The following is a 7,844-nucleotide window of genomic DNA, read 5'->3' on the forward strand; positions in this document are numbered from 1 at the left end:
TGTCAAGCAACCTGATTCCAGACATGTCTCGTTGTCACGGGAATCCAGAGGTCAGACTGCTGCATTCCAAAGGTTAGGTTACTTTTCTGCTGCATTCCAGAGGTCAGACTGCCCATCTGCTGCATTCCAAAGGTTAGGTTACTTTTCTGCTGCATTCCAGAGGTCAGACTGCCCATCTGCTGCATTCCAAAGGTTAGGTTACTTTTCTGCTGCATTCCAGAGGTCAGACTGCCCATCTGCTGCATTCCAAAGGTTAGGTTACTTTTCTGCTGCATTCCAGAGGTCAGACTGCCCATCTGCTGCATTCCAAAGGTTAGGTTACTTTTCTGCTGCATTCCAGAGGTCAGACTGTCCATCTGCTGCATTCCAAAGGTTAGGTTACTTTTCTGCTGCATTCCAGAGGTCAGACTGACCATCTCTTGCCTTTCTGAGGTCAGACTACCAATGTACTGGCCTCACAAATCAGACTGCCAATCTCCTGTGTTCCACAGATAAGATTTCAAATATCCTGCATTCCATAGGTCAGACTGTCCATAAGTTGTATTCCAGACCCGATACAAAGTTGCTGAGACGACTAGAGAACTGTTCCAGCGGCAAGAAAGTTGCTGAGATGACTAGAGAACTGTTTCAGAGGCAAGAAAGTTGCTGAGATGACTAGAGAACTGTTTCAGCGACAAGAAAAAGTTGCTGAGATGACTAGAGAACTGTTTCAGCGACAAGAAAAAGATGCTGAGATGACTAGAGAACTGTTCCAGCGGCAAGAAAAAGTTGCTGAGATGACTAGAGAACTGTTTCAGCGACAAGAAAAAGATGCTGAGATGACTAGAAAACTGTTCCAGCGGCAAGAAAAAGTTGCTGAGATGACTAGAGAACTGTTTCAGCGACAAGAAAAAGATGCTGAGATGACTAGAGAACTGTTCCAGCGGCAAGAAAAAGATGCTGAGATGACTAGAGAACTGTTTCAGCGACAAGAAAAAGATGCTGAGATGACTAGAGAACTGTTCCAGCGGCAAGAAAAAGTTGCTGAGATGACTAGAGAACTGTTTCAGCGACAAGAAAAAGATGCTGAGATGACTAGAGAACTGTTCCAGCGGCAAGAAAAAGTTGCTGAGATGACTAGAGAACTGTTTCCGCGACAAGAAAGTTGCTGAGATGACTAGAGAACCGTTCCAGCGACAAGAAAGATGCTGAGATGACTAGAGAACTGTTCCAGCGGCAAGAAAGGACGCAGCTAAGATCACTGTGATTATTCGCTACAGGTGGCGGTTAGGACGATCTCTGGCAGAGAATGTCTGAGGAAGGAGGATCGCCGCCTCCGGTGCTGAGAACAGGTATATAAGAGCTGAGAATATTGATAGATACAAGAGTTAAGCAACACACGATAATATTTCTCATGAGATAAGACAGTCACTCATGTTGTTACGTTCACATTTTCTTTTAATTTACACCGTGAACTCAATTATTATTATTATTGTTGCACAAAGCAATTACATTAACGTGTTGTATCAATGAGAAGGTCAGTAGGAGCTGTGATGGGGGATTCGAACACATGATCCGAGCACATCTAAGCCACTACATCACGACATGCTTAAAAGCAATGCAACCTGGCATTTAACTGAATCCTTTAAGGGGTTATGAGGCTTCCAACTGAAGCCTAACCGGGGTTTCACGCAATGCTTCTTGGTAGCACTGGGCTACCAGGTGCAGCAGGTCGTAATGGGAAGTCTACCAGCTGCAGCAGGTCGTAATGGGGAGTCTACCAGCTGCAACAGGTCGTAGTTGTAGTTTACCAGCTGCAGCAGGTCGTAATGGGGAGTCTACCAGCTGCAGCACGTCGTAATGGGGAGTCTACCAGTTGCAACAGGTCGTAATGGGTAGTCTACCAGCTGCAACAGGTCGTAGTTGTAGTCTACCAGCTGCAGCAGGTCGTAATGGGTAGTCTACCAGCTGCAACAGGTGGTAGTTGTAGTCTACCAGCTGCAGCAGTACACTCCACGAGGCCACCGGGCCAGTAGACCGAGGCTACCTCCCAGGTTTACAACCTCATCTCCATTATACACGACCATCCTGGACCACAAGTATTTCTCATTAGCACAGCTTCCAGACACTCAATGGTAGCTTCCAGACACTCAATGGTAGCTTCCAGACACTCAATGGTATCTTCCAGACACTCAATGGTATCTTCCAGACGGTTAATGGTAGCTTCCAGACAGTTAATGGTATGTTCCAGACAGTTAATAGTGTCTTCCAGACAGTTAATGGTATCTTCCAGACAGTTAATAGTGTCTTCCAGACAGTTAATGGTATCTTCCAGACAGTTAATAGTGTCTTCCAGACAGTTAATGGTATCTTCCAGACAGTTAATGGTATCTTCCAGACAGTTAATGGTATCTTCCAGACAGTTAATGGTATCTTCCAGACAGTTAATGGTATCTTCCAGACAGTTAATGGTATCTTCCAGACAGTTAATGGTATCTTCCAGACAGTTAATGGTATCTTCCAAACAGTTAATGGTATCTTCCAGACAGTTAATGGTATCTTCCAGACAGTTAATGGTATCTTCCAGACAGTTAATGGTATCTTCCAGACAGTTAATGGTATCTTCCAGACAGTTAATGGTATCTTCCAGACAGTTAATGGTATCTTCCAGACAGTTAATGGTATCTTCCAGACAGTTAATGGTATCTTCCAGACAGGGTCGTTGGTATCACATTTCACAATAATATATACATTCTATCGGTTGATTAATTCTTAGTTCCAGCCCTAAACGAGTGTGTGCATGTGTGCGTGTGTATGTCCTGTATGAGTGTGTACATGTGTGTGTGTGTGTATGTCCTGTATGAGTGTGTACATGTGTGTGTGTGTATGTCCTGTATGAGTGTGTACATGTGTGTGTGTGTGTATGTCCTGTATGAGTGTGTACATGTGTGTGTGTGTGTATGTCCTGTATGAGTGTGTACATGTGTATGTGTGTATGTCCTGTATGAGTGTGTACATGTGTGTGCGTGTGTGTATGTCCTCCATGACAGTCATGGCCTCGCCAGGAAAGGAACAGTGTGTAAAAAAATCTCTTACCTCTATTTGACTTGAAAAACTCAGTCTAGGTGTTAAAACACCCGACCAAGGCCATAGTGTCTCTCTCCTCTCCACGACCAGATGATGGGTCCAGGTCTGGCTCCACGACCAGATGATGGGTCCAGGTCTAGCTCCACGACCAGATGATGGGTCCAGGTCTGGCTCCACGACCAGATGAGGGGTCCAGGTCTGGCTCCACGACCAGATGATGGGTCCAGGTCTGGCTCCACGACCAGATGAGGGGTCCAGGTCTGGCTCCACGACCAGATGATGGGTCCAGGTCTAGCTCCACGACCAGATGATGGGTCCAGGTCTGGCTCCACGACCAGATGAGGGGTCCAGGTCTAGCTCCACGACCAGATGATGGGTCCAGGTCTGGCTCCACGACCAGATGATGGGTCCAGGTCTAGCTCCACGACCAGATGATGGGTCCAGGTCTGGCTCCACGAGCAGATGAGGGGTCCAGGTCTGGCTCAACGACCACCACCCACACAAATACTATAAATAACTTTTTCAATATCAGAGTAGTTAGTAAATGGAATGCATTAGGCAGTAATGTGGTGGAGGCTGACTCCATGCACAGTTCCAAATATAGATATGATAGAGCCCAATAGGCTCAGGAACCTGTACACCAGTTGATTGACAGTTGAGAGGCGGGACCAAAGAGCCAGAGCTCAACCCCCGCAAGCACAACTAGGTGAGTACACATCACCACCCTCACGTCCTCAACTCTATGCCCCACGTCTCACATTTCCATCCCTGCTGGTGATAAAACTCTTGAGCGAGCCACGTCAGGAATACTGATCAGCTCCATGAAGGAAAGTGCTCAGTTGCTGCCGTCTGCCATATTTTCTTTGGTACCCGCAACCTAATCCATTTTCTTTGTTACCTACAACTAATCCCATTTTCTCTGGTGCCTACAGCGTAGCCTATTTTATTTGGGACACAAAATGTGTCTTTAACAGGACAATTTGGAAGTTTATGAAATTGATGTTTTACTTAAAGTGTGTTCCTGATAGAGCTTCGAGTTCCCCTTCACAAAGCGCTATGGGCGCACACGTGGCCAGGAAGTTTAACAAAACATTATTCCAATGACGAAACTGCTTTGGCCATTGCCACATAACTTTCTAATTAATACTAATGTCTCCCTACTTATCTACGTATCGTCTCACTGGCTAGGACCATCCATTGAGCGCCCTCAACCATCTGTCACTGGCTAGGACCATCCATTGAGCGCCCTCAACCATCTGTCACTGGCTAGGACCATCCATTGAGCGCCCTCAACCATCTGTCACTGGCTAGGACCATCCATTGAGCGCCCTCAACCATCTGTCACTGGCTAGGACCATCCATTGAGCGCCCTCAACCATCTGTCACTGGCTAGGACCATCCATTGAGCGCCCTCAACCACCAGTCACTGGCTAGGACCATCCATTGAGCGCGCTCAACCATCTGTCACTGGCTAGGACCATCCATTGAGCGCGCTCAACCACCAGTCATCAGGCTTTGGTATCCGGGATTAGAAAATGATAACTCTACGAATGAACAAATCCACAAGGGCCGTGATGAGGGTTCGAATCTGCGTCTGAGAGGATCCCAGACGCTGCCTTAATCGACAAAGCCACGACATGGTAAAAAGAATTGCAATCGTGCAATTATATATATATATATATATATATATATATATATATATATATATATATATATATATATATATATATATATATATATATATGTATATATATAAATTCCTAAATAAAGAATTAATGGTATATCGCATTCAGATAAATGCAAAAATACTCCCTGTAAACATAAAATATATAATTAATATCACCAGATAATACACCTTTGGTTCTTGAAGACACACACGACCGCTGGTTTCATCAGTGACACAATTAACTTAGAGAATCAAGAAAATATTAACAATGTTGTATTTACTACAAGACGTGATGTCAAACCTACCATATCTCCCCCTTGGAAATTGTATCCATATTTATCATAACTAATTTAATACATCCAACACTTTGAATATGTTCTACACAACAAATATACACTATACTTAAGGAACTGCAGTGTTGGAGACAACAAATCCTCAATGTTACAGGATTTTATGATATATAAACTCCCGTACAAGACTTTCCAAGTTCTCGCTCCTTCCTCTCTCTCTCTCTCCCTTCCAATGTTTTGGTTCCAACACTCTCGTCTGTTTTTCACTTTTAAATTAAATAACTCTCATCAAAGTTCATAGGACTTTCATATTCTTTCCTAATTATAATTACAATAAAATAGCATTATTTTCAAGCACTACATATCCGTTGAGGAGTTTCACTGCGATAATAATGAGTTATATTCACACATTTTCGGAAGATTTTAGATCACTAGGTGTGAGTCACTTCGCGCATGCGCAATAAAAGCTTGCTAAACATGCCCATTTTTGGCGCCAATTTTAATTTAAGGTCCTGGACACTGTACATAAAACACTATACACATATATCCTTGAACACATATATGCTTTAATAGGGTGTGAATGTTTATATACTTACATATACCAATTCCCTAATCCTTCCTCACTCCAATCTTCCCTAGTGACAGATGACAACACCCAGAACACCTGCTGGTGAGAGAACACGTGCTAAAAATAAACTAACACCTTAAGGGGTTACGTCGTGGCTTGAGGTGTAGCAAGAGTGAGGGAGAGAGAGGGAGTGAGGGAGAGTGAGGGAGAGTGAGGGAGAGAGAGGGAGGGAAGGAAGACTGGCCCAGCTGACGGCTCGCGTTACCTAATCTTGCCTGACTTTACCAGCCGGCATATTGACCTCTGGAGGTCAGGGCCAGGTGGCCTCACCTCTCAAGATCACTAACTTCTCCCGGGGTTATTGACCCGCCCGTCCCCTCCCCTGAGGTCATCGTTATAGGGGTCATTACAACCCTCCAGAAGGTGGTGGTCGAGAGTCATGACAGACAGTGTACTCAGCTGTGGACAATATCAAGCACTCAGGGTGCAGAATGCATGACCCGATCTCAGCACACACGGACCTCTGACCTCAGATGACCTGGCCAGCGTGATCAAGCCAGCTGTGCCGTGCAGTACAATGTTGTAGTTAGTTTTGGAAGATTTTAACAATTTCTCCCACAATGATTCTACTTTCTACGTCGTGAGTGCTGTCCCCTGAGCCAGGATTTATCAGTCCCTGAGCCAGGATTTATCAGTCCCTGAGGCAGGATTTATCATTCCCTAAGGCAGGATTTATCAGTCACTGAGGCAGGATTTATCATTCCCTGAACCAGGATTTATCAGTCCCTGAGCCAGGATTGATAAGTCCCTGAGCCAGGATTTATCAGTCCCTGAGCCAGGATTGATCAGTCCCTGAGGCAGGATTTATCATTCCCTGAGCCAGGATTGATCAGTCCCTGAGGCAGGATTTATTAGCTTCCTGAGCCAGGATGTATCAGTCCCTGAGGCAGGATTTATCAGTCCCTGAGGCAGGATTTATCATTCCCTGAGGCAGGATTTATCAGTCCCTCAGGCAGGATTTATCAGTCCCTGAGGCAGGATTTATCACCTGAGTCAGGATTGATCAGTCCCTGAGGCAGGATTTATCACCTGAGTCAGGATTGATCAGTCCCTGAGGCAGGATTTATCATTCCCTGAGCCAGGATTGATCAGTCCCTGAGGCAGGATTTATTAGCTTCCTGAGCCAGGATTTATCAGTCCCTGAGGCAGATTTATCATTCCCTGAGGCAGGATTTATCAGTCCCTCAGACAGAATTTATCAGTCCCTGAGGCAGGATTTATCACCTGAGTCAGGATTTATCAGTCCCTGAGTCAGGATTTATTAGCTTCCTGAGGCAGGATTTATCAGTCCCTGAGCCAGGATTTATCAGCCCCTGAGGCAGGATTTTTCAGTCCATGAGGCAGGATTTATCACCTGAGTCAGGATTTATCATTCCCTGAGGCAGGATTTATCAGTCCCTGAGCCAGGATTTATCAGTCCCTGAGTCAGGATTTATGACCTGAGTCAGGATTTATGACCTGAGTCAGGATTTATGACCTGAGTCAGGATTTATGACCTGAGTCAGGATTTATCACCTGAGCCAGGATTTATCAGTCCCTGAAGTAGGATTGATCAGTCCCTGAGGCAGGATTTATCAGTCCCTGAGGCAGGATTTATCAGATGTAGTGTGTGGTCACACAAGGTGTACACCAGTTAAGGTACACAGGTACACCAGTGAGGCGGCCACACAGGTACACCTGTGAGGCGGCCACACAGGTACACCTGTGAGGCGGCCACACAGGTACACCAGTGAGGCGGCCACACAGGTACACCAGTGAGGCGGCCACACAGGTACACCTGTGAGGCGGCCACACAGGTACACCTGTGAGGCGGCCACACAGGTACACCTGTGAGGCGGCCACACAGGTACACCTGTGAGGCGGCCACACAGGTACACCTGTGAGGCGGCCACACAGGTACACCTGTGAGGCGGCCACACAGGTACACCAGTGAGGCGGCCACACAGGTACACCTGTGAGGCGGCCACACAGGTACACCAGTGAGGCGGCCACACAGGTACACCAGTGAGGCGGCCACACAGGTACACCTGTGAGGCGGCCACACAGGTACACCAGTGAGGCGGCCACACAGGTACACCAGTGAGGCGGCCACACAGGTACACCAGTGAGGCGGCCACACAGGTACACCTGTGAGGCGGCCACACAGGTACACCAGTGAGGCGGCCACACAGGTACACCTGTGAGGCGGCCACAC

This window comes from Procambarus clarkii, chromosome 4, assembly GCF_040958095.1.
Source record: "Procambarus clarkii isolate CNS0578487 chromosome 4, FALCON_Pclarkii_2.0, whole genome shotgun sequence".
Taxonomy (NCBI): domain Eukaryota; kingdom Metazoa; phylum Arthropoda; class Malacostraca; order Decapoda; family Cambaridae; genus Procambarus; species Procambarus clarkii.